Below are 26373 nucleotides of genomic sequence, written 5' to 3' on the forward strand. Positions count from 1 at the left end.
GCCCCGTGACCCTCTGCGCTGTTTGATGCGGGGTGAACACTGCCAGTAAACTGAGCCCTCCCCCCATTCTCCAGCGGGGACTCACCCCCTCCCCCCTCAGCCTCCCCTCTGTCTCACCAAGCCTCACAGCGCCTGGAGGTGAAGCCTCCGCTTCGAGGCGCCCCCGGGGCTGCAGCTCGGGGTCACACTTCCTGGCTGAGGTGCAGGTCGAAGGGCCGTCACTTCCGGAAGCCCTAATGCAGATGTGCGCATACGCAAAGCACTGGCTACGGACTTACGGGACAAGAGAGCGTAGTAGAGGCGTAGACCTGCGCATGCGCTGAACTCCAGCCACGCGTTAAAAAAGTTCGTGTTTACAACGGCGCATGCGCGGATGTTCAGCTACTACTTTGGACCCGAGCCCGACGTTTAGGGGTATGCGCATGCGCAGTGCGACCAGTGTGCTACCCTGTAAGCCGACCCTGACCCCGGGGTTTGCTGCAGACGGAGCGTCACCACTGTCTGTGTTTATGGGATTTCACGACCACCAGTGAGAGATGAACCATACCCAGACTGAGGTGAGGGGAGTCACTGGACACCCGAGAGGGGGGGCAGCGGTGAAGGGTTCTATGGGGCCCCTGGGGGGAAGGGGCAAGGGGAGATCAGGAGGGGGGTGCAAAGGTAAAGCTGTTTGTGGCCTCAATGTGGAGAGAGGCAGAGGGTGATCTGGGGAGCAGGAGGGGGTGGTGCTGAGGTAAAATTGTATGTGACCTCATGGTGGAGAGGGGCAGAGGGTGATCGGGTGCAGGTGGGGCGGTGCAGAGGTAAAACTGTGTGTCACCTCACGGTGGAGAGGGGCAGAGCTTTAACTGGAGAGCAGGAGAGGTGATGCAGAGGTAAAGCTGTGCGTGACCTCAGGGTGGAGAGGAGCAGAGGGTGATCTGGAGAGCAGGAGGGGCAGTGCAGAGGTAAAGCTGGGTGTGACCTCAGGCCGGAGAAGGGCAGAGGGTTATCTGGGGAGCAGGAGGCGTGGTGCTGAAGTAAAGCAGTGTGTGACCTCAGGGTACAGAGGGTGAGCAGGTGGGGCGGTGCAGAGGTAAAGCTGTGTGTGACCTCAGGGTAGAGAGGGGCAGTGGGTGATAAGGGGAGTAGTTGGGACAGTGCAGAGGTAAAGCTGTGTGTGATCTCAGGGTGGAGAGGGGAAGAGGGGGATCTGGGGAGCAGGAGGGGGAGTGCAGAGGTAAAGCTGTGTGTGACCTCAGGGTAGAGAGGGGCAGAGGGTGATAAGGGGAGTAGGTGGGGTGGTGCAGAGGTAAAGCTGTGTGTGACCTCCGGGTGGAGAGGGGCAGAGGGTGATCTGGGGAGCAGAAGGGGCGGTGCAGAGGTAAAGCTGTAGGTGATCTCAGGGTGCAGAGGGTGATCGGGGGAGCAGGAGTGGGTGGTGCAGAGGTAAAGCTGTTTGTGACCTTAAGGTGGAGAGAGGCAGAGAGTGATCTGGGGAGCAGTAGGGGCGGTGCTGAGGTAAAGCTGTATGTGATCTCAGGTGGAGAGAGGCAGAGGGTGATCTAGGGTGCAGGAGGGGCAGTGCAGAGGTAAAGCTGTGTGTGAACTTAGGGTGGAGGGGGCAGAGGGTGATCTGGGGAGCGGGAGGGGCGGTACAGAGGGAAAGCTGTGTGTGGCCTCAGGGTGGAGAGTGGCGGGGGGTGATCTGGGGAGCAGGAGGGGCAGTGCAGAGGTAAATCTGTGTGACCTCAGGGTTGACAGGGGCAGAGGGTGATCAGGGGACAGGAGGGGTGGTGCAGAGGTAAAGCTGTGTGTGACCTCAGAGTGGAGAGGGCAGAGGGTGATCTGGGGAGCAGGAGGGGCAGTGCAGAGGTAAAGCTGTGTGTAACCTCAGGGTGCAGAGGGGCCGATGGTGATCTGGGGAGTAGGAGGGGGCAGTGCAGAGGTAAAGCTGTGTGTGACCTCGAGGGGCAGAGGGTGATCTGGGGAGCAGGAGGGGTGATGCAGAGGTAAACCTGTGTGTGACCTCAGGGTAGAGAGGGGCAGAGGGTGATCTGGGGAGCAGTTGGGGCGGTACAGAGGTAAAGCTGTGTGTGACCTGAGGGTGCAGAGGGTGATCTGGGGAGCAGGAGGGTTCAGTGCAGGGGTAAAGCTGTGTGTGACCTCGAGGGTGGAGAGGAGCAGAGGGTGATCTGAGGAGCAGGTGGGGTGGTGCAGAGGTAAACCTGTTTGTGACCTCATGGTGGAGAAGGGCAGAGGATGATCTGGGGAGCAGGAGGGGTGGTGCAGATGTAAAGCTGTGTGGGACCTCATGGTGGAGAGGAGGAGAGGGTAATCTTGGGAGCAGGTGAGGGCGGTGCAGAGGTAAAGCTGTGTGTCACCTCATGGTGGAGAGGGGCAGAGGGTGATCTGGGAGCGAGAGGGACGGTACAGAGGTAAAGCTGTGTGTGACCTCAGGGTGCAGAGGGTGATCTGGGGAGCAAGAGGGGCGGTGCAGAGGTAAAGCTGTGTGTAACCTCAGGGCGGAGATTGGCGGAGGCTGATCTGGGGAGCAGGAGGGGTGGTGCAGAGGTAAAGCTGTGTGTAACCTCAGGGCGGAGATTGGCGGAGGATGATCTGGGGAGCAGGAGGCGTGGTGCAGAGGTAAAGCTGTTTGTGACCTCAGTGTGCTGAAGGTGATCAGGGGAGCAGGTGTGGCAGTGCAGAGGTAAAGCTGTGTGTGACCTCAGGGTGCAGAGGTGCAGAGGGGCAGAGGGTGATCTGGGGTGCAGGAGGGGGCAGTGCAGAGGTAAAGCTGTGTGTCACCTCGACCGGCAGTGGGTGATCTGGGGAGCAGGAGGGGTGATGCAAAGGAAAAGCTGTGTGTGACCTCAGGGTGGAGAGGGGCAGAGGGTGATCTGGGGAGCGAGAGGGGAGGTACAGAGGTAAAGCTGTGTGTGACCTCAGGGTGCAGAGGCCGATCTCGGGAGCCGGAGAGGCGCTGCAGAGGTAAAGCTGTGCGTGACCTCAGGGTGGAGGGGGCAGAGGGTGATCTGGGGAGCGGGAGGGGCGGTACAGAGGTAAAGCTGTGTGTGACATCAAGCTGGAGAGCGGCAGAGGGTGCTCTGGGGAGCGAGAGGGGGCGGTGCAGAGGTAAAGCTGTGTGTGACTTCTGGCTGGAGAGGGGCGGAGGGTGATCTGGGGAGCAGGAGGCGCGGTGCAGAGGTAAAGCTGTGTGTGACCTCGGGGTGCAGAGGGTGATCAAGGGAGCAGGTGGGGCGGTGCAGAGGTAAAGCTGTGTGTGACCTCAGGGTGGAGAGGGGCAGAGAGTGATCTGGGGAGCAGGAGGGGCGGTGAAGGGGTAAAGCTGTGTGTGACCTCAAGGGGCAGAGGGTGATCTAGGGAGCAGGAGGGGCGATGCAGAGGTAAAGCTGTGTGTGACCTCAGGGTGGAGAGGGGCAGAGGGTTATCTGGGGAGCAGGAGGGGCGGTGCAGGGGTAAAGCTGTGTGTGACCTCGAGGGGCAGAGGGTGATCTAGGGAACAGGAGGGGCGGTGCAGGGGTAAAGCTGTGTGTGACCTCGAGGGGCAGAGGGTGATCTAGGGAGCAGGAGGGGCGGTGCAGGGGTAAAGCTGTGTGTGACCTCAGGGTGGAGAGGGGCAGAGGGTGATCTGGGGAGCAGGAGGGGCGGTGCAGGTGTAAAGCTGTGTGTGACCTCGAGGGGCAGAGGGTGATCTAGGGAGCAGGAGGGGGCAGTGCAGAGGTAAAGCTGTGTGTGACCTCAGGGTGCAGAGGGTCGGAGGATGATCTAGGGAGCAGGAGGGGGCAGTGCAGAGGTAAAGCTGTGTGTCACTTAGACGGGCAGAGGGTGATCTGGGGAGCAGAAGGGGTGATGCAGACGTAAAGCTGTTTGTGACCTTAGGGTGCAGAGGGTGATCTGGGGAGCAGGAGGGGGCGGTGCAGAGGTAAAGCTGTGTGTGACCTCAAGCTGGAGAGGGGCAGAGGGTGATCTGGGGAGCAAGAGGGGTGGTGCAGAGGTAAAGCTGTGTGTGACCTCAGGCTGGAGAGGGGCGGAGGGTGATCTGGGGAGCAGGATGCGTGGTGCAGAGGTAAAGCTGTGTTTGACCTCAGGGTGCAGAGGGTGATCAGGGAGCAGGTGGGGCGGTACAGAGGTAAAGCTGTGTGTGTGACCTCAGGGTTTAGAGGGGCAGAGGGTGATCTGGGGAGCAGGAGGGGCGGTGCAGGGGTAAAGCTGTGTGTGACCTCAAGGAGCAGAGGGTGATCTCGGGAGCCAGAGGGGGCGGTGCAGAGGTAAAGCTGTTGGTGACCTCAGGGTGGAGAGGGGCGGAGGGTGATCTGGGGAGCATGAGGCGTGGTGCAGAGGTAAAGCTGTGTGTGACCTTAGGGTGGAGAGGGGCAGAGGGTGATCTGGAGAGCAGGAGGGGCAATGCAGAGGTGAAGCTGTGTGTGACCTCGGGGCAGATGGCCAGAGGGTGATCTGGGGACCAGGAGGGGTGGTGCAGAGGTAAAGCTGTGTGTGACCTCAGGGAGGAGAGGGGCAGAGGGTGATCTGGGGAGCAGGAGTGACGGTACCGAGGTAAAGCTGTGTGGGACCTTAGGGCGGAGAAAGGCAGAGGTTGATCTCGGGAGCAGGTGGGGGCGGTGAAGAGGTAGAGCTGTGTGTGACCTCAGGGTGGAGAGTGGCGAAGGGTGATCTGGGATGCAGGAGGGGCAGTGCAGAGATAATGTTGTGTGTGACCTCAGGGTGGAGAGGGTGATCTTGGGAGCAGGAGGGAGCGGTGCAGAGGTAAAGCTGAGTGTGGCCTCAGGGTGGAGAGTGGCGAAGGGTGATCTGGGGAGCAGGAGGGGCGATGCAGAGGTAAATCTGCGTGTGACCTCAGGGTGGACAGGGACAGAGGGTGGTCAGGGGACAGGTGGGGTGGTGCAGAGGTACAGCTGTGTGTCACCTCAGGTAGAGAGGGCCAGAGGGTGATCTGGGGTGCAGGAGGGGCGGTGCAGAGGTAAAGCTGTGTGTGACCTCAGGGTGTAGAGGGTAGAGGGTGATTTGGGAGCAGGAGGGGCGGTGCAGAGGTAAAGCTGTGTGTGATATCAGGGTGGAGAGTGGCGGAGGGTCATCTGGGGAGCAGGAGGGGAGGTGCAGAGGTAAATCAGTGTGTGACCTCAGGGTGCAGAGGGTGATCTGGGGAGCAGGAGGGGTGGTGCAAAGGTAAATGAGTGTATGAACTCAGTGTGGACAGGGGCAGAGGGGGATCAGGGGACAGATGGGGTGGTGTAGAGGTAAAGCTGTGTGTGACCTCAGGGTGCAGAGGGTGATCTGGAGAGGAGGACTGGTGCAGAGGTAAAGCTGTGTGTGACTTCAGGGTGGAGAGGGGCAGAGGGTGATCTGGGGAGCAGGGGGGAGCAGCCCAGAGGTAAAGCTGTGTGTGACCTCAGGTTGCAGAGGGGCAGAGGGTGATCTGGGGAGCAGGAGGGGACGGTGCAGAGGTAAAGCTTTGTGTGACATCAAGCTGGAGAGGGGCAGAGGGTTCTCTGGGGAGCAAGAGGGGTGGTGCAGAGGTAAAGCTGTTTGTGACCTTAGGGTGCAGAGGGTGATCCGGGGAGCAGGAGGGGGCGGTGCAGAGGTAAAGCTGTGTGTGACGTCTGGCTGGAGAGGGGCGGAGGCTGATCTGGGGAGCAGGAGGCGCGGTGCAGAGGTAAAGCTGTGTGTGACCTCAGGGTGCAGAGGGTGATCAAGGGAGCAGGTGGGGCGGTGCAGAGGTAAAGCTGTGTGTGACCTCAGGGTGGAGAGGGGCAGAGAGTGATCTGGGGAGCAGGAGGGGCGGTGCAGGGGTAAAGCTGTGTGTGACCTCGAGGGGCAGAGGGTGATCTAGGGAGCAGGAGGGGCGATGCAGAGGTAAAGCTGTGTGTGACCTCAGGGTGGAGAGGTGCAGAGGGTGATCTGGGAGCAGGAGGGGGCGGTGCAGAGGTAAAGCTGTGTGTGACCTCGAGGGGCAGAGGGTGATCTAGGGAGCAGGAGGGGCGATGCAGAGGTAAAGCTGTGTGTGACCTCAGGGTGGAGAGGTGCAGTGGGTGATCTGGGGAGCAGGAGGGGGCAGTGCAGAGGTAAAGCTGTGTGTCACCTCGACGGGCAGAGGGTGATCTGGGGAGCAGAAGGGGTGATGCAGACGTAAAGCTGTTTGTGACCTTAGTGTGCAGAGGGTGATCTGGGGAGCAGGAGGGGGCGGTGCAGAGGTAAAGCTGTGTGTGACCTCAAGCTGGAGAGGGGCAGAGGGTGATCTGGGGAGCAAGAGGGGTGGTGCAGAGGTAAAGCTGTTTGAGACCTTAGGGTGCAGAGGGTGATCTGGGGAGCAGGAGGGGGCGGTGCAGAGGTAAAGCTGTGTGTGACCTCAGGCTGGAGAGGGGCGGAGGGTGATCTGTGGAGAAGGAGGAGTGGTGCAGAGGTAAAGCTGTGTTTCACCTCAGGGTGCAGAGGGTGATCAGGGGAGCAGGTGGGGCGGTACAGAGGTAAAGCTGTGTGTGTGACCTCAGGGTTTAGAGGGGCAGAGGGTGATCTGGGGAGCAGGAGGGGAGGTGCAGGGGTAAAGCTGTGTGTGACCTCAAGGAGCAGAGGGTGATCTCGGGAGCTAGAGGAGGCGGTGCAGATGTAAACCTGTTGGTGACCTCAGGGTGGAGAGGGGCGGAGGGTGATCTGGAGAGCAGGAGGGGCAATGCAGAGGTAAAGCTGTGTTTGACCTCGGGGGAGATGGCCAGAGGGTGATCTGGGGAGCAGGAGTGACGGTGCCGAGGTAAAGCTGTGTGGGACCTCAGGGTGGAGAAAGGCAGAGGGTGATCTCGGGAGCAGGTGGGGGCGGTACAGAGGTAGAGCTGTGTGTGACCTCAGGGTGGAGAGGGGCAGAGGGTGAACTGGGATGCAGGAGGGGCAGTGAAGAGATAATGTTGTGTGTGACCTTAGGGTGGATGGGCAGAGGGTGATCTGGGGAGCAGGAGGGGCGATGCAGAGGTAAATCAGTGTATGACCTCAGTGTGGACAGGGGCAGAGGGGGATCAGGGGACAGATGGGGTGGTGTAGAGGTAAAGCTGAGTGTGACCTCAGGGTGCAGAGGGGCAGAGGGTGATCTGGAGAGGAGGACTGGTGCAGAGGTAAAGCTGTGTGTGACTTCAGGGTGGAGAGGGGCAGAGAGTGATCTGGGGAGCAGGGGGGAGCGGTCCAGAGGTAAAGCTGTGTGTGACCTCGGATTGCATAGGGGCAGAGGGTGATCTGGGGAGCAGGAGGGGACGGTGCAGAGGTAAAGCTATGTGTGACCTCGAGGGGTGAGGGTGATCTGGGGAGCAGAAGGGGTGATACAAAGGTAAAGCTGTGTGTGACCTCAGGGTAGACAGGGGCAGAGGGTGATCTGGGGAGCAGGTGAGGCAGTGCAGAGGTTAAGCTGTGTGTGACCTCAGAGTGGAGAGGGGCAGAGGGTGATCTGGGGATTAGGAGGGGCAGTGCAGAGGTAAAGCTGTGTGCGACCTCAGGGTGCAGAGGGTGATCAGGGGAGAGGAGGGGTGGTGCAGAGGTAAAACTGTGTGTCTCCTCAGGGTGGAGAGGGGCAGAGCGTGATCTGGGGAGCAGGAGAGGTGATGCAGAGGTAAAGCTCTGCGTGACCTCAGGGTGGAGAAAGACAGAGGGAGATCTCGGGAGCAGGTGGGGGCGGTGTAGAGGTAGAGCTGTGTGTGACCTCAGGGTGGAGAGGGGCAGAGGGTGATCTGGGAGGCAGGAGGGGCAGTGCAGAGATAATGTTGTGTGTGACCTTAGGGTGGATGGGCAGAGGGTGATCTGGGGAGCAGGAGGGAGTGGTGCAGAGGTAAAGCTGTGTGTGGCCTCAGGGTGGAGAGTGGCGAAGGGTGATCTGGGGAGCAGGAGGGGCGATGCAGAGGTAAATCTGCGTGTGACCTAAGGGTGGACAGTGGCAGAGGGTGGTCAGGGGACAGGTGGGGTGGTGCAGAGGTACAGCTGTGTGTCACCTCAGGTGGAAAGGGCCAGAGGGTGATCTGGGGTGCAGGAGGGGCGGTGCAGAGGTAAAGCTGTGTGTGACCTCAGGGTGGAGAGGGCAGAGGGTGATTTGGGGAGCAGGAGGGGCGGTGCAGAGGTAAAGCTGTGTGTGATCTCAGGGTGGAGAGTGGCGGAGGGTCATCTGGGGAGCAGGAGGGGAGGTGCAGAGGTAAATCAGTGTTTGACCTCAGGGTGCAGAGGGTGATCTGGGGAGCAGGAGGGGCGGTGCAGAGGTAAATCAGTGTATGACCTCAGTGTGGACAGGGGCAGAGGGGGAGCAGGGGACAGATGGGGTGGTGTAGAGGTAAAGCTGAGTGTGACCTCAGGGTGCAGAGGGGCAGAGGGTGATCTGGAGAGGAGGACTGGTGCAGAGGTAAAGCTGTGTGTGATTTCAGGGTGGAGAGGGGCAGAGAGTGATCTGGGGAGCAGGGGGGAGCGGTCCAGAGGTAAAGCTGTGTGTGACCTCGGGATGCAGAGGGGCAGAGGGTGATCGGGGGAGCAGGAGGGGACGGTGCAGAGGTAAAGCTATGTGTGACTTCGAGGGGTGAGGGTGATCTGGGGAGCAGGAGGGGTGATACAAAGGTAAAGCTGTGTGTGACCTCAGGGTAGACAGGGGCAGAGGGTGATCTGGGGAGCAGGTGAGGAAGTGCAGAGGTTAAGCTGTGTGTGACCTCAGGGTGCAGAGGGTGATCAGGGGAGCAGGAGGGGTGGTGCAGAGGTAAAACTGTGTCACCTCAGGGTGGAGAGGGGCAGAGCGTGATCTGGGGAGCAGGAGAGGTGATGCAGAGGTAAAGCTGTGCGTGACCTCAGGCTGGAGAAGGGCAGCGGGTGATCTGGGGGCCAGGAGGGGGTGGTGCAGAAGTAAAGCTGGTGTGACCTCAGGGCGGAGGGTGATCTGGGGAGCAGGAGGCGTGGTGCTGAAGTAAAGCAGTGTGTGACCTCAGGGTACAGAGGGTGATCAGGGGAGCAGGTGGGGCGGTGCAGAGGTAAAGCTGTGTGTGACCTCAGGGTAGAGAGGGGCAGTGGGTGATAAGGGGAGTAGTTGGGACGGTGCAGAGGTAAAGCTGTGTGTTATCTCAGGGTAAAGAGGGGCAGAGGGGGATCTGGGGAGCCTGAGGGGGAGTGCAGAGGTAAAGCTGTGTGTGACCTCAGGGTAGAGAGGGCAGAGGGTGATAAGGGGAGAAGGTGGGGTGGTGCAGTGGTACAGCTGTGTGTGACCTCAGGGTGGAGAGGGGCAGAGGGTGATCTGGGGAGCAGGAGGGGTGGTGCAGAGGTAAAGCTGTAGGTGATCTCAGGGTGCAGAGGGTGATCGGGGGAGCAGGAATGGGCAGTGCAGAGGTAAAGCTGTTTGTGACCTCAAGGTGGAGAGAGGCAGAGAGTGATCTGGGGAGCAGTAGGGGCGGTGCTGAGGTAAAGCTGTATGTGATCTCAGGTGGAGAGAGGCAGAGGGTGATCTGGGATGCAGGAGGGGCAGAGCAGAGGTAAAGCTGTGTGTGAACTTAGGGTGGAGGGGGCAGAGGGTGATCTGGGGAGCGAGAAGGGCGGTACAGAGGGAAAGCTGTTTGTGGCCTCAGGGTGGAGAGTGGCGGAGGGTGATCTGGGGAGCAGGAGGGGCAGTGCAGAGGTAAATCTGTGTGACCTCAGGGTTGACAGGGGCGGAGGGTGATCAGGGGACAGGTGGGGTGGTGCAGAGGTAAAGCTGTGTGTCACCTCAGGTGGAGAGGGGCAGAGGGTGATCTGGGGTGCAGGAGGGGTGGTGCAGAGGTAAAGCTGTGTGTGACCTCAGAGTGGAGAGGGCAGAGGGTGATCTGGGGAGCAGGGGGGCAGTGCAGAGGTAAAGCTGTGTGTAACCTCAGGGTGCAGAGGGGCCGAGGGTGATCTGGGGAGTAGGAGGGGGCAGTGCAGAGGTAAAGCTGTGTGTGACCTCGAGGGGCAAAGGGTGATCTGGGGAGCAGGAGGGGTGATGCAGAGGTAAAGCTGTGTGTGACCTCAGGGTAGAGAGGGGCAGAGGGTGATCTGGGGAGCAGTTGGGGCGGTACAGAGGTAAAGCTGTGTGTGACCTGAGGGTGCAGAGGGGCAGAGGGTGATCTGGGGAGCAGGAGGGTTCAGTGCAGGGGTAAAGCTGTGTGTGACCTCAAGGGTGGAGAGGGGCAGAGGGTGATCTGAGGAGCAGGTGGGGTGGTGCAGAGGTAAAGCTGTTTGTGACCTCATGGTGGAGAAGGGCAGAGGATGATCTGGGGAGCAGGAGGGGTGGTGCAGATGTAAAGCTTAGTGGGACCTCAGGGTGGAGAGGAGGAGAGAGTAATCTTGGGAGCAGGTGAGGGCGGTGCAGAGGTAAAGCTGTGTGTCACCTCATGGTTGAGAGGGGCAGAGGGTGATCTGGGGAGCGAGAGGGGCGGTACAGAGGTAAAGCTGTGTGTGACCTCAGGGTGCAGAGGGTGATCTGGGGAGCGGGAGGGGCGGTACAGAGGTAAAGCTGTGTGTGACATCAGGCTGGAGAGGGGTAGAGGCTGATCTGGGGAGCAGGAGGGGTGGTGCAGAGGTAAAGCTGTGTGTAACCTCAGGGCGGAGATTGGTGGAGGATGATCTGGGGAGCAGGAGGCGTGGTGCAGAGGTAAAGCTGTGTGTGACCTCAGTGTGCAGAGGGTGATCAGGGGAGCAGGTGGGGCAGTGCAGAGGTAAAGCTGTGAGTGACATCAGGGTGGAGAGGGGCAGAGGGTGATCTGGGGAGCAGGAGGGGCTGTGCAGAGGTAAAGCTGTGTGTGACCTCAGGGTGGAGAGGGGCAGAGGGTGATCTGGGGAGCGAGAGGGGAGGTACAGAGGTAAAGCTGTGTGTGACCTCAGGGTGCAGAGGCTGATCTGGGGAGCCAGAGAGGCACTGCAGAGGTAAAGCTGTGCGTGACCTCAGGGGGGAGGGGGCAGAGGGTGATCTGGGGAGCGGGAGGGGCGGTACAGAGGTAAATCTGTGTGTGACATCAAGCTGGAGAGGGGCAGAGGGTGCTCTGGGGAGCAAGAGGGGGCGGTGCAGAGGTAAAGCTGTGTGTCACCTCGACCGGCAGTGGGTGATCTGGGGAGCAGGAGGGGTGATGCAAAGGAAAAGCTGTGTGTGACCTCAGGGTGGAGAGGGGCAGAGGGTGATCTGGGGAGCGAGAGGGGAGGTACAGAGGTAAAGCAGTGTGTGACCTCAGGGTGCAGATGCTGATCTGGGGAGCCAGAGAGGCACTGCAGAGGTAAAGCTGTGCGTGACCTCAGGGTGGAGGGGGCAGAGGGTGATCTTGGGAGCGGGAAGGGCGGTACAGGGGTAAAGCTGTGTGTGACATCAAGCTGGAGAGGGGCAGAGGGTGCTCTGGGGAGCAAGAGGGGGCAGTGCAGAGGTAAAGCTGTGTGTGACTTCTGGCTGGAGAGGGGCGGAGGGTGATCTGGGGAGCAGGAGGCGCGGTGCAGAGGTAAAGCTGTGTGTGACCTCGGGGTGCAGAGCGTGATCAAGGGAGCAGGTGGGGCGATGCAGAGGTAAAGCTGTGTGTGACCTCAGGGTGGAGAGGGGCAGAGAGTGATCTGGGGAGCAGGAGGGGCGGTGCAGGGGTAAAGATGTGTGTGACCTCAAGGGGCAGAGGGTGATCTAGGGAGCAGGAGGGGCGATGCAGAGGTAAAGCTGTGTGTGACCTCAGGGTGGAGAGGGGCAGAGGGTGATCTGGGGAGCAGGAGGGGCGGTGCAGGGGTAAAGCTGTGTGTGACCTCGAGGGGCAGAGGATGATCTAGGGAGCAGGAGGGGCGGTGCAGGGGTAAAGCTGTGTGTGACCTCGAGGGGCAGAGGGTGATCTAGGGAGCAGGAGGGGTGATGCGGAGGTAAAGCTGTGTGTGATCTCAGGGTGCAGAGGGGCAGAGGGTGATCTGGGGAGCAGGAGGGGGCGGTGCAGAGGTAAAGCTGTGTGTGACCTCATGGTGTAGAGGGTCAGAGGGTGATCTGGGGAGCAGGAGGGGGCAGTGCAGAGGTAAAGCTGTGTGTCACCTCGACGGGCAGAGGGTGATCTGGGGAGCAGAAGGGGTGATGCAGACGTAAAGCTGTTTGTGACCTTAGGGTGCAGAGGGTGATCTGGGGAGCAGGAGGGGGCGGTGCAGAGGTAAAGCTGTGTGTGACCTCAAGCTGGAGAGGGGCAGAGGGTGATCTGGGGAGCAAGAGGGGTGGTGCAGAGGTAAAGCTGTGTGTGACCTCAGGCTGGAGAGGGGCAGAGGGTGATCTGGGGAGCAGGATGCGTGGTGCAGAGGTAAAGCTGTGTTTGACCTCAGGGTGCAGAGGGTGATCAGGGAGCAGGTGGGGCGGTACAGAGGTAAAGCTGTGTGTGTGACCTCAGGGTTTAGAGGGGCAGAGGGTGATCTGGGGAGCAGAAGGGGCGGTGTAGAGGTAAAGCTGTGTGTGACCTCATAGTGGAGAGGGGCAGATGGTGATCTGGAGAACAGGAGGCGTGGTGCAGAGGTAAAGCTGTGTGTTGGACTTGGCCCTCTTGGCAGGGTCATCCCTGAACTTTTTGCCTTTCTCTAATATTCTCTCTGACCTGTTTTTGTTGGTTTACTGACTCTGGACACTTTACCACTGCTGACCAGTGCTAAAGTGCATATGCTCTCCCTACTGTAAAGTGTACCTGTAATTGATTTCCATGATTGGCTCATTGAATTTACTGTCAGTCCCTAGTAAAGTGCACCAGGAGTGCCAGGGCTTGTAAATACCAATACTGCTAGTGGGCCTGCAGCGCTGGTTGCGCCACCCAGAGAAGCAGCCCTTTAAAATGTGTCTAAGGTCTGCCATTGCAGAACCTGCGTGCAGCCTTGTACTGTCATGCTGGCTGGGCAAGTGCACACACTTGCCAGCCTCTAAACCTTCCCTTTACTTCATGTGAGTCACCCCTATGCTAGGCCCTAGGGCAGGGTGCATTGTAAGTGTAAGGTAGGACAAGCCCTGATGTATGTGGCATGTCCTAATAGTGAATTACAGCCATTTTCGTTTTTCACTATTGTAAGGCTACCTACTCTCCATAGGCCAGAATGGGCTGCTGGAATTATTACACTCTACAATCCCAGCAGACTCAGACAGCATGGTAGAAAGTCAAGTTTAGTATTCCTGAACTCAGAATAATAAAATACTTCTTTTAGTAAAGTTTATTTTAATATCCTGTGTTTGCAAATGCTACTTTTAGAAAGTTAGCCTTTGCTTGCCTAACCATTTCAGCCTGCCTCTGCCAGGATTTGTATCTGCTGTCTGGGTTGTGTGAGTGACAGGGCTGGGGATGACAGGTGGTGAATGGAGGGATTACGCCAGAGTGGGTGGTGGGAGTGCCCCTTGACTCTGAATAGGGCTGTGCTCTGCCACCACAATGCTGGCTCCCACTCCTGGGGAGCTACTGATGACTCTGCCCAACACCGGGCCCCGGAAGAGGGATGACTGTCAACGGAGTGCTCCTGACTGTTCTTGTCATCTCAATGCTGGCTCCACCTCCTGCGGAGCGTCTGCTGTCCCTGCCCCGCACACTGAAAGAAGAAGCCAGGAACAGCAAAACAAAGTGCTCTGAGAATTAAATGCACTATGCAAAGGCCCCCCTGGCCTGAAAGAACAAAAGAAACTCACTATAAATGTAGGAGCCCAGCTCCTAACAAATCAGATCCTGTTTTCCCGCAACGAACCTCTGCCCAACTAGAAGGACCAAGAAGAAGCTGAAGGGCTGACCTGCTGTGGCGCCTTGCTGAGGAAGGAGAGGAGAAGACCAGACTTTGCTTTGCTGTGCTGAGAACTATCTCCAAGGGCTTGTCTGAGCTTGCCCCCTGAATTGAACCCCAGGGCCAGTGGGTTCATTGTGCCTTGGCTCGTCTGCAACTTGAGCCGTGTGTTTCCTCCCGCCAGAGCTGAGAAGGTGCCCCCTCGCCCCCTCCTAGGGCTATGGTACTCGGGAGCTTGGCTGCCTTCCTGCCCACTGAGAGCCCCGCTCGTTTAGAGCCGCTCTGTCCTCGCTGGACCAGACCGCCTGCTCCTCTGCCACCCGGCCCGCTATTGGAGCGCGCAGAGTGCTCTCTCACCCCTCCCGCCGGAATCCCGGTCCGAGCGCATTCCTAAGCCTCAGACGGCCGCCCCGCTTTGCCCTCTGACCTCTGGAAGGGGCCGCGCCGCACCTCGAAGGACCCCCTCCTGTATGGACCGTACTTGAGGCCCCGGTGCCGCGCCTACCCTGTGGAAATCGCCCGCTCCAAGAAAACCCCAAAATACGCTCCCCCCACCGGTGCGTACTCAGCGAGTACGACTCGTCCCCCTGACGTCGCCATGTGGGCCGGAGCGCACAACAAACTTCCCCCCCTTTAAGCGCAGTACTCGTCACGGGCTCGGGGCCCGCAACGCTCTTATTTCCCCGTAGACACTGTGAGCCTGCACTAGTTTCGGTACGCTCCTGCCTCCCAGCGTTGTAGGCCTGATAGCGCGAGGCGCGCTGTGGCAGGACCTTTCTGTTCGACCCGTACACCTCAGGAGACCCGCCGGAGACGTACTCCGCACACCGCGAGGCGCGTGCAAATTGAAAGGGCCTCTCCGATCGACGCACCCAGAGTATGCGAGGGTATTACGGAGCGCACAACCTCCGGGGACCATAACAAAAGACCAGAATCTGCATTAGGTGGTGTGGGTCAGTAGTTTAAGTGACAAACTCAAACTATTAAGCATTTTTATGAACTTTAAAGAAACACTTGCCATTTTTAAATCTTGTGGCCTCAATTCTAAAACGTTATAGAAGTTCTTGTGATAACTTTACTTACCTACATATATTTTTACATAAAGATTACGTATTTTTTATACAATCTACAGCCTGGTGTTCATTTGTGGGGGATCATTGGATTTACTGTGTGTAATCATAAATGCTTAACTAACTAAACGCTCTTGGGATTAGTCTTGACTGCTCGCGCCACGCAACCTAGAGGGTGAGCAGGGGTTATTCTTACAGGGTAGTTCCTTTGCCCTGACTAGAGGAGAGGGTCCCTGTTTGTCACAAGTGTATACCTGTGCCAACCAGGGACCCTCCATTCTAACATTGGAGGCAGCGGTGAGGATTTTCGAATTTGCATTTGTGATTTATGTACAGTAAATTATTGATCACCACATAGTGAGTGCAGACCTATAACGCAGCCACAAATTTATTGTTTTTAGTGTTGCTGAGAGATCTCCATGTGTTTTTGAAAAGTCATGCCTGGTTCAGTGAGAATGGAAAAGGTAGCATCCATTTCATCTAGTAACTGCAATTGGGAGAGCCTAGAAAACTACACCAGCAAACAGCTCAGGAGCTTCTGCAAAAATGTCAAAATTTCCATGACCAGACTTTCCAGAAGGGAGCAGTTCCAAAAGGCGCTGAGGGCCTGGATCGAGGCAAGGAATGCCCTTGGAAATGAGAGTGAATTTGAGGATGCAGAACAGCAGCTGGAGGGACCACTGGGTCCCGAAGGGAGGGGTTCAACCTCTCCATTGGGTAGCAGTGTTTCTACCAGATGTCTGTCACCAGAGGAGTTGGCAGACAGGGCAGCAACCAGGGCACATGAAATGGAGATGGCAAGATTGAATGGACAGATGGAAATGGAAAAACAAAAGTTGGCAATGGAAGAAAAAAAAAGCTCCAATTGGAACATGACTTGAAAATGAGGAAACTTGATTTGGAGCTCGAGTGGCTTGAAGCGAGGAGGGTTTCAGCCCAGCAACAAGAAATGTCTGTAGCTCGGAGATTGAGCTTTGCTGAGTTGGGGGCAGATTCCAGCTCAGATGGCGGCAGCAACATTCAGGTATCTAGTGCTGAGAGAGTAGTACACACACCCAGAGATGTGGCACCTGACTTGGAGGGGGTTAACATACACAAGGATGTTCAAGGGCATGAGGTAGCCCCAGTAGTGCGCAGCGTCCCTGAAGGGAATAGGGTAACTGCCATAGGGCTTCATGGCCCTAGTAGTGGGAGGGACACTCTACTGACTCTAGATGAGAGGTACAGGGAGAGGGGATCCCCCACCGTTGAAGTCCTGGGATGTGAGTATGGAGACCACCCAGGAGAGTGTGAGTTGTGGGACAGAGATAGTCAGATACTGTCTTGCCAGTCTCAGGAGAGTAGTGTGGAGTATGTGTGTGAGGCACTGGATGGTGAGGTGAAGGATAGTTTGGTTAACCCTTGTAGGGGGCTGTGTGATCCAATTCTGGGAGAGCATATTTTAAGTCCCTGTTTTCCAGAGCTATGCCAACACCTGTTTGAGAGTGAGTTCTCTGACCCCAGGGAGCTCACATTGGAGGCTGACCCTTTGGTGGATTCCAGAGGGTCTGAAGCAGCTTTGGGGAGTGATTCCAACAAGAGTGGCTCAGGTAACTTCCAGTCCTGTGTGATGGAAGAGGTTCAGTGTAGCCCAGCTAGGTCTCAGTGTAGTGGGAGGGGTGTAGGGGCTCACGTCCTGTCTCAGAGGAGAAGGAGTGAGTGTGGGTTCTGTCCCAAGGTACCCAAAACCCAGTCGCAGGTCCTGGATGGTTTCTTGAGGGAACATCAGGCCGGGGGCCTAGGCTGTACTTGTGGGCCATTTGAGGAGGATCTCCCAGTGGCTAGAGAACGTGGAGACTCTATAAGCAGAGCTCCAGTAGTTCTGGTATCTGGCAGTACCACTCCAGTTGGGAGGGTGCAGAAGTCCAGATGGAGGGGTGAGAGGGGGAAAGAGTCCCCAGTGGAAGAACCAGTGGGTCAGGGGCCAGCTAGAAGGGCTAAGTCCCCAGGAAGTGACCATGGTCACACCACTTCTGTCCTGGGGGATCTTCGCGCACTGTCAGATGGGCAGGGGACGGGAGATCGGTGCCAGGCAGACTGTCAAACAACACAGGAAGTATGTGTTACCCTCAGGGGGGGATGCGTGCTCCCAAGGAAGTCCTGGTGCACCAGGTGAGTGTTAAACTGCAGGGTTGGGTCCCTGAGTTGGGAAGCCAGGTTCAGAGGCTGTCTGACCTGGAGGGTGGGACCAATGTAATCATTGTCCCTACCAGTCTGTCTTTTTTGTGCGCCACTCCAGGTGGGAGGGTAATGCTGTCTGGAAGGGGTGCAGAGGGAGGGAGTCCTCACCTTTGACCCCGGTTCAACTAGAGGGTTTAGATCCTACGTTTAAGGACCAGGTGCAGGGTGTCCCCCCTGACCTGGTACCCCAGTTGCAGGATAGCACCCCTGAACTGGAGGGTGAATTGTGCAAGTCAACTGCCCCAGGTGCCCTGACAATTCTGGAAGAGGGCACCACTCCAGGTGAGAGGGTACAGAGCCCCAAGAAAGAGGACTGGGTGTGGAAGAGCCAACCCCAGTCTTTGGTCCAGCCGCCGGGTACAGGCCTGGGGCTGGTGGGTCAGTGCCAGGATGCCATACCTGACCTGAGAGGAGGGAGAGTGGACAAAGGGTGCCAAACACCTGAAGCTACTGCCCCCCGCTCTCTGAGGCCACAGAGGTTTGAGAGCCCTGAGAGGTATGAGGCCTGGGTCTCAGCCCTGACTACTGTCAGTGGCCACTGTGATTTGATGACTGTCTGTTGGGACACACCTGTGAGCAAGATAAGGTTAGAGGCTGCACAGGTGGTGTCCACAGAGGAAGAGAAGGGTGCCCCATGGATTGGCTTGGTGGACCCTGAGAGTATGGACAGAGGATTTGAAATAGGTTCAGATTGGCGTATGCGTAAGCAGATATGCCCCTGCTGTTGCGGGTCAGGTCCATGTTCTGTCGCCCTAAGCAGGGAAGCCCATCACGGTAGTGATTGGTCTACCCTGTGTTTTGGCTGGAAGGGGGTTGTGTTGGACTTGGCCATCTTGGCAGGGCCATCCCTAAACTGTTTGCCTTCCTCCAATATTCTCTCTGACCTGTTTTTGTTGGTTTATTGACTGGGCACTTTACCACTGCTGACCAATTCTAAAGTGCATATGCCCTCCCTACTGTAAAGTGTACCTTTAATTGATTTCCATGATCGGCTCATTGGATTTACTGTCAGTCCCCAATAAAGTGCACCAGGAGTGCCAGGGCTTGTAAATACCAACACTGCTAGTGGGCCTGCAGCGCTGCTTGCGCCACCCACAGAAGCAGCCTTTTAAAATATGTCTAGGGTCTGCCATTGCAGAACCTGCGTGCAGCCTGGTAATGTCATGCTGGCTGGGCAAGTGCACACACTTGCCAGCCTCTAAACCTTCCCTTTACTTCGTGTGAGTCACCCCTATGGTAGGCCCTAGGGCAGGGTGCATTGCAAGCATAAGGTAGGACAAGCCCTGATGTATGTGGCATGTCTTAATAGTGAATTACAGCCATTTTCGTTTTTCACTATTGTAAGGCTACCTACTCTCCATAGGCCAGAATGGGCTGCTGGAATTATTACACTCTATAATCCCAGCAGACTCAGAGAGCATGGTAGAAAGTCAAGTTTAGTATGCCTGAACTCAGAATAATGAAATACTTCTTTTGGTAAAGTTTATTTTAATATCCTGTGTTTGCAAATGCTACTTTTAGAAAGTTAGCCTTTGCTTGCATAACCATTTCTGCCCGCCTCTGCCAGGATGTGTATCTGCTGTCTGGGTTGTGTGAGTGACAGGGCTGGGGATGACAGGTGGTGAATGGAGGGATTACACCAGAGTGGGGGGTGGGAGTGCCCCTTGACTCTGAATAGGGCTGTGCTCTGCCACCACAATGCTGGCTCCCCCTTCTGGGGAACGACTGATGACTCTGCCCGACACCTGGCCCAGGAAGAGGGAGGACTGTCAACAGAGTGCTCCTGACTGGACTTGTCATCTCAATGCTGGCTCCACCTCCTGCGGAGCGTCTGCTGTCCCTGCCCTCCACACTGAAAGAAGAAGCCAGGAACATCAAAACAAAGTGCTCAGAGAATGAAATGGACTATGCAAAGGCCCCCCTGGCCTATAAGAACAAAAGAAACTGACTATAAATGTAGGAGCCCAGCTCCTAACAAATCAGATCCTGTTTTCCCACAACGAACCTCTGCCCAACTAGAAGGACCAAGAAGAAGCTGAAGGGCTGACCTGCTGTGGCGCCTTGCTGAGGAAGGAGAGGAGAATTGAACCCCAGGACCAGTGGGTTCATTGTGCCTTGGCTCGTCTGCAACTTGAGCGTGTGTTTCCTCCCGCCGGAGCTGAGAAGGTGCCCTCTCCTAGGGCCGTGGTACTCGGGAGCTTGGCCGCCTTCCTGCCCACTGAGAGCCCCTCTCGTGTAGAGCCGCTCTCTCCTCGCTGGGCCAGGCCGCCTGCTCCTCTGCCACCCCGCCCGCTATTGGAGCACACAGAGTGCTCTCTCACCCCTCCCGCCGGAATCCCGGTCGGAGCGCATTCCTAAGCCTCGGACGGACGCCCATACGTGAATCATACCCGGCCGCCCCGCTTTGCCCACTGACCTCCGGAAGGGGCCGCGCCGCACCTCGAAGGACCCCCTCCCATACGGACCGTACTGGAGGCCCCGGTGCCACGCCTGCCCTGTGGAAATCGCGCGCTCCAAGAAGACACCAAGATACGCTCCCCCCACCGGTGCGTACTCAGCGAGTACGACTCGTCCCCCTGACGTCACCGCGTAGGCCGGAGCGCACAAGCAACTACCCCAACTTTAAGCGCAGTACTTGTCACGGGCTCTGGGCCCGCAATGTTCTTATTTCCCGGTAGACACTGTGCGCCTGCACTAGTTTGGGTACGCTCCTACCTCCCAGTGCTGTACGCCTGATAGCGTGAGGCGCGTACTGTGGCAGGAACCTTCTGTTCGATCCAGCGTACGGCCAGTACAAGAGTGGTACGACCCGTACACCTCAGAAGACCCACTGGAGACGTACTCTGCACACCGCGAGGCGCTTGCAAATTGAAAGGGCCTCTCCGATCGACGCGGCCAGAGTACGCCAGGGTATTACGGAGCGCACAACCTCCGGGGACCATAACAAAAGACCAGAATCTGCATTAGTTGGTGTGGGACAGTAGTTTAAGTGACCAACTGTTAGACGGACCGGGAGGGTCGGCCGAGATTACGGGGAGAGGTCTCCAGGGAGAGCCGTCTCCAACGACTGTACAGACAAGTAACTTCCCCCCCACAGACGGACACCACACAAGATTGAAGGTTAACGAGACTTTATATGCAATTCTTAGGTTACGTTGATATGATACAAGGAGGTCTGGACTCAGGGGTCCCCTCGGTTCTGATCTCTGGCTGAGGAAAAGGGTAGCGGGACAGTCTTAGTTACCAATGAGTACAAAATAGCTCTCAATCCTCGAGCTCGGCGTTCTAGATGATCGGGCCGTGGAGGAGCCAAGCAGGTCCCGAGATGGATGAAGGAAGGACGACGGTCCGCGGCGGAGCCTGCAGGTCCCGGTGAAAGATGACGGTTACAACGGTCCGCGGCCACGCCAGCAGATCCCGACGACGATGAAGGATGAAGGTTACGACGGCTGTGGCAGCGCCAACAGGCAGGACGATGGTGCACAGGACAGAGCTACGGCAGCGCCAGTAGTCCGTCCAGGATGAGTTCCTCTTTACGTCTCTCGACTCCAAGATACAACTGCCTTCCTGCTCTGGAGCTGCCCCAGTTATAGGGCTGGCGTGCTTTGATGTCCGGACCCTCGCACTTGGAGGTCGGGAGGTCCGGGATGAGGGAGTCCAGACACCCAGCAGGGGGGTGGAGCCAGCGCCCGGGGAGGCGATGGGCGAGCGGCACTGGGCGGGGGAGAGCCATCGGCACCTCTTTCTCCCATTGACTTGCCAAGTAGCCCGCTCACCTCCTGGGTGGAGGGTGGTGCCGGAATGTCTGAGGCCGGGCTAGGCCCAGGGTTGAGGTCGATCGGGGGCCAGGCGGCCTCGTGGTGAAGTGTCCAAGATGGCGGCCCGGGCTGGGCGCGTGGGCCGGCAGTGGATCGGACCCACGAGGTTAACATGTTCGAGGGCAGGGGTCCCTGAGGGGACGGAGGACGTGCAATGGTGGTGTGTGGTACTTGCGTGTCTGGGCTCGGGCCTGGTTGAGCCGGGGGAGAGCGGCCCGTCATGTGGCCTGTCCAACATGCGTCCCCCCCAGCTGAAGGCGGGGAGAGTTACCCATCCTCTTGGGGACTCTCCTCGTCGAGGCGGAAAAACCGGGACAGGCCATCCGCGTTGGCGTGGTCTGACCCAGGCCGGTGTTCGACTGTGAAGTCCATACCTTGCAAGGAGATGGACCAGCGTAGCAATTTTGGGTTTTCCCCCCGCATATGCATCAACCACTGCAGGGGTCGGTGGTCAGTCTGTACCCGAAAGTGGGTGCCAAAAAGGTAGGGCCGGAGCTTCTTGAGGGCCCATACCACAGCGAAGGCTTCCCTCTCTATGGTGCTCCAGCGTTGCTCCCGTGGTAGGAGTCTCCGGCTGATGAAGGCCACCGGTTGATCAAGGCCTTCGGTGTTCACTTGAGACAGGACCGCCCCAATGCCCTGGTCGGAGGCGTCCGTCTGGACGACGAACTCCCGGCTGTAGTCTGGGGCCTGGAGCACAGGAGCGGAACACATGGCGGCCTTCAACTGTTCGAATGCCGCTTGACACTCTGGGGTCCAGTTCACCTTCTTGGGCTGATTCTTTGACGTGAGTTCGGTGAGAGGCCCCACTATGGTACCATAGTCTTTCACGAACCTTCGGTAGTAGCCCGTGAGGCCCAGGAAGGCTCGCACCTCGGTTTGGGTGATAGGGGGCTGCCAGTTCTGGATGGCGGCAATTTTCAGCTGTAGAGGGGCCACTAGGCCGCTTCCCACCTGGTGTCCGAGGTAGGTCACCGACCCTTGTCCAATTTGGCACTTGCTGGCCTTGATCGTGAGGCCAGCTCGCTGAAGGGCTTGCAGCACTGCTCGGAGGTGGTGGAGGTGCTCGGTCCAATGGTGGCTGTACACAGCGATGTCGTCCAGGTAGGCGGCGCTGAACTCTTCGAGCCCCGCCAGGACCTGATTGACGAGCCGTTGGAAAGTCGCTGGGGCATTTTTCATGCCGAAGGGCATGACCGTAAAATGATAGTGGCCATCGGGGGTGGAGAAGGCAGAACGTTCTTGTGCTCGGGGTGTGAGGCCGATCTGCCAATAACCTGCTGTCAGGTCGAAGATGCTGAGGTAGCGGGCAGCGCCCATTCGGTCGACCAGTTCATCTGCCCGGGGGATGGGGTGTGCGTCCGTTCTGGTGACTTCATTCAGGCCCCGGTAGTCGACGCAGAACCGGAGTTCTGGTGTGGTTCCGGGGGCGGCTGCTTTGGGGACCAGTACGACCGGGCTGGCCCATGGACTGTCTGAGGGCTCGATGACCCCGAGCGTGAGCATCTTAGCTACTTCCGCCTGGATGCAGGCCCGTACCCGATCAGGTACGCGGTAGGCCCGGTGGCGGATAGGAGGGCTGTCTCCGGTGTCCACATCGTGCACACACCAGGAAGTGACACCTGGGGTGAGGGAGAACAGACTGGCGAACCGTGACAGGAGGGCTTGGCACTCTTGGCGTTGTTCTCGGGTGAGGGTCTCCGAGAGTCGGACCCCATCCACGGAGCCGTCTTGCTCCTGGGTCCGCAAGAGGTCAGGGAGAGGCTCGGAGTCGTCTTCAACCCCATTGTCTGTGGCCATCAAGAGGCTGAGTTCTGTTCGTGCAAAGTGGGGTTTCAGTCTGTTGGTGTGGAGGACTCGGAGTGGATTCCGGGAGGACTCCATATCGATCAGATAGGTGGCAGGACCCTTGCGCTCGATTACCTTGAAGGGTCCCGTCCATTTGTCTTGGAGAGCGCATGGCTCTGTGGGGGACATTACCCAGACCTGTTGCCCCGGCTCGAATTCAATGGATGAGGCGTTCTGGTCATACCATTTCTTCATGTCCTCTTGACTGGCCTCTAGGTTGGCTTTTGCTAGGTCTCTGAACCGCCGGGACTGGTTGCGGAGGGTGAGGAGGTACCGGAAGACATCTGGAGGACTCTTGGCCGGAGGCATCTCCCAGCCTTCTTTGATCAGGCTGAGCGGCCCCCGCACTGGGTGCCCATATAGCAGTTCGAATGGGCTGAAGCCTAGGGACTTCTGTGGGACCTCCCGGTAGGCGAAGAGGAGGCACGGCAGCAGCACGTCCCACTGGCGACGGAGGGGCTCTTCCAATCCCCCGATCATCCCTTTTAGCGTGCGATTGAACCGCTCAACAAGTCCGTTTCCTTGGGGGTGATAGGGGGTCATGAAGCGGTAGGTGACCCCACACTGTTGCCAGAGGGACTTCATGTATTTAGAGATAAAGTTCGTGCCTCTGTCGCTGACGACTTCTCGGGGGAACCCCACACGGGAGAAGATCCCCATCAGGGCCCGGCCGACCACTGGGGCTGTCACGGTCCGGAGAGGAATAGCCTCAGGGTAGCGGGTGGCGTGGTCCACTAGTACCAGGATGAAGCGATGGCCTTGTCTTGTACGCGGGTCCAGGGGTCCCACAATGTCTATTCCGACCCTCTCAAATGGGGTCGTGACTACTGGAAAGGGTTGCAGGGGGGCCTTTAATTTGCGGCCGCTCTTTCCACTGGCTTGGCACGTGGGGCAAGATCGGCAATGCTGGTGCACATCGTTTCTCATTTTGGGCCAGAAGAAGTGGGTCACTAGGCGGCTGTAGGTTTTATCCTGTCCCAGGTGCCCTGCCAGGGGGACATCGTGGGCCAGATTTAGCAGGAAGTCTCTAAAGCGGAGGGGCACTACTAGTACTCGGTTGGCCCCCAGCTCGGCGATTCGTTGCTCGCTGTACAACAGATCATTGTCCCAGTAGACCCAATGAGTTCCGGAGGTATCCCCTGCGCTTTGGGCGAGCGCTTGTTGTCGGAGTCCCTCGAGGGAGGGACAGGTCTTCTGTTCCTGACGAAATTGTTCTTGTGTGGGTCCCCCTTCTTGAGCCCACTGGTCAAGATTAGCGAGGTCGGAAGGTTGAGCAAGTTCGAGGGGGATGTCATGGTCGGGGGTCTCGGCTGGGGCGACCGGAGGCGGTGGCGCCGGCCATTCTGGTTCTTCCGGGTGATGGTTGGCACGGGCGGCCATGGACCGGGTGGTGACGCACGCCCAGTCAGGGACGCCCAACATCCCCAAGTGTTCTTTTCGCTCCACGGCTGCCCACGGGGAGCTTTCCAGGTCATTTCCGAGGAGGCAGTCCACGGGGGCGTCGTCTCGGACCGTTACCTTCAACATGCCGGAGACCCCTCCCCACTCAAAGGGGACGCAGGCCATCCGACACAGACTTTCCGAGTTGTCGGCTGATCGCACAGGGCAGAGAATGTTCGGTAGATATTGTTCTGGGGTCACCAGATGACAGCGGACGGCTGTCACACTGGCCCCGGTGTCTCGAAGGGCTTCGGCCCGTCGTCCATTGATGCTCACCCATTGGCTGTACTTCTGGGTGTTAGCGGGTAGGGGGACCCGCGGGACCATGTCTCTTCCCCCTAAGCACGCGAGAGTCATGGCTGCTGGCTCCCACTCTTGATACTCTTGCTCGTCTGTTTCTTGTTCCTCGGAGATCTGTTCTTCCCCTAGTGCCGCGGCGGCCACATGGCGGGGTTTTGGACTCTGATACTGCGGGCAGCTTGGGTCGTTTGCATAGTGGCCGACTCGTTGGCATCGGTGACATGTAACATTGGCTCTGTACCCCGGTCGCGCCGGGGTGCTGCCCCGGTTGGCCGGGGGGGTGGTGCTGGTAGTGGGGGCGGCCGGAGTGTTGTCTCTTCCTCGGCCTTGGCCCCCTCCTCCTCCTCTGGGTCGGTGGTGACCATTGTTGTTCCTGTTCTGCTCGTAGGACCCATTCCGGCCCACTCTGGTGATCTCCCACCGGTCAGCTTCGGCTGCGAGCTGCCGGGGATCGGTTAACTTGCTGTCGAGGAGGTGTTGGCGTAGTTCAATGAAGCAATTGTTGGACAGATGCTCCCATACCATCAGATTGAACAGCTGCTCGTAGGTCGTGACGTTGTTCCCTCTGATCCAGCCTTCGAAGGCTCGGCTAAAGTACGTTACATAGTCCACCCAAGTTGTACCCGGAATGCGTGTGCAGTCTCGGAACCTCTGACGGTACATCTCGGGCGTGAGGCCATAGCGGGTGAGGAGGGCCGCTTTCATATGGTCGTAGGAGGTCATCTGGTGGTCTGGGAGCTGTAACAGGGTATCGCGGCCCTCATTGAGGAATTTGCCCCATAGGCCGGCTCCCCAATCGGTTCTATCGATCCGGTGCGCAGTCATCGCGATTTCATAGGCCTTAAACCATTGCTGGATGTCGTCTTCTCGAAAATATTCTCGGACCACATCCTTGGGGATGTGTACTTTTTTCTCCGTGGTCCCTGGGGTGTGTGGTCTGTCGGGCACCCCTAACTCTTTATTCTGCTTGCGCAGGTTGATCTCGGCTAGGTTCCGTTCGTGCTCGTACGCTAGTTTCTTTTCCTCGAGCTCCCTTTGCCTCTGTTTCTCCTCTCTTTCTTCTCGGAGACGTAGGTGCTCTAAGTTTATTTTTTGTTCGGCCAACTTGAGTTCTACGTCCATCTTGAGTCGGGCCATTTCTAGTTCGTGTAGTCGGGCTTTTTCTCTTTCTTGGATCTCGTCTTGCGAGAGACTGGTTCTTTGCCCCTCAGGGGCCGTGTTGGTATTTTTCGCGGTGCTTTGCTCAGGGGCTTCGACATCCCCGGTCTCTGCCCAAGATTCTAGGGCATGCTTAAAATCGTCCTTGGTGCTTAGTCCGGTGGTAGCGATACCTAGTTCGATGCAGAACTGCTTTAGTTCACGATGGCTGTACTCCTCTAGCTTTTCCATTTGGAACTTCTCAGTTGATCCGCTCTCTTTAGTTGACATTGTGGTTCGTTGTGGGGTGAGCTACTCTCTGTACGTTATGCGGTGATTCGGATCGCGCCGCTGGCCACCAATGTTAGACGGACCGGGAGGGTCGGCCGAGATTACGGGGAGAGGTCTCCAGGGAGAGCCGTCTCCAACGACTGTACAGACAAGTAACTTCCCCCCCACAGACGGACACCACACAAGATTGAAGGTTAACGAGACTTTATATGCAATTCTTAGGTTACGTTGATATGATACAAGGAGGTCTGGACTCAGGGGTCCCCTCGGTTCTGATCTCTGGCTGAGGAAAAGGGTAGCGGGACAGTCTTAGTTACCAATGAGTACAAAATAGCTCTCAATCCTCGAGCTCGGCGTTCTAGATGATCGGGCCGTGGAGGAGCCAAGCAGGTCCCGAGATGGATGAAGGAAGGACGACGGTCCGCGGCGGAGCCTGCAGGTCCCGGTGAAAGATGACGGTTACAACGGTCCGCGGCCACGCCAGCAGATCCCGACGACGATGAAGGATGAAGGTTACGACGGCTGTG

The 26373-nt window shown here is 57.9% G+C and overlaps 1 protein-coding gene across 1 annotated transcript in view; it reads left to right on the forward strand.

Moving 5' to 3' along the window:
• The first annotated feature begins 453 nt into the window (after positions 1-453).
• The window catches only part of LOC147709835 (uncharacterized), a 43969-nt gene continuing 18049 nt past the window's right edge, over positions 454-26373 (forward strand). Inside the window, exon 1 of the mRNA XM_086928283.1 lies at positions 454-557. The gene's annotated coding sequence lies outside the window, so the exon portion shown is untranslated. The remainder of the gene's footprint in view (positions 558-26373) is intronic.

This window comes from Lissotriton vulgaris, chromosome 6 (assembly GCF_964263255.1).
Source record: "Lissotriton vulgaris chromosome 6, aLisVul1.2, whole genome shotgun sequence".
In the NCBI taxonomy this organism is placed as follows: domain Eukaryota; kingdom Metazoa; phylum Chordata; class Amphibia; order Caudata; family Salamandridae; genus Lissotriton; species Lissotriton vulgaris.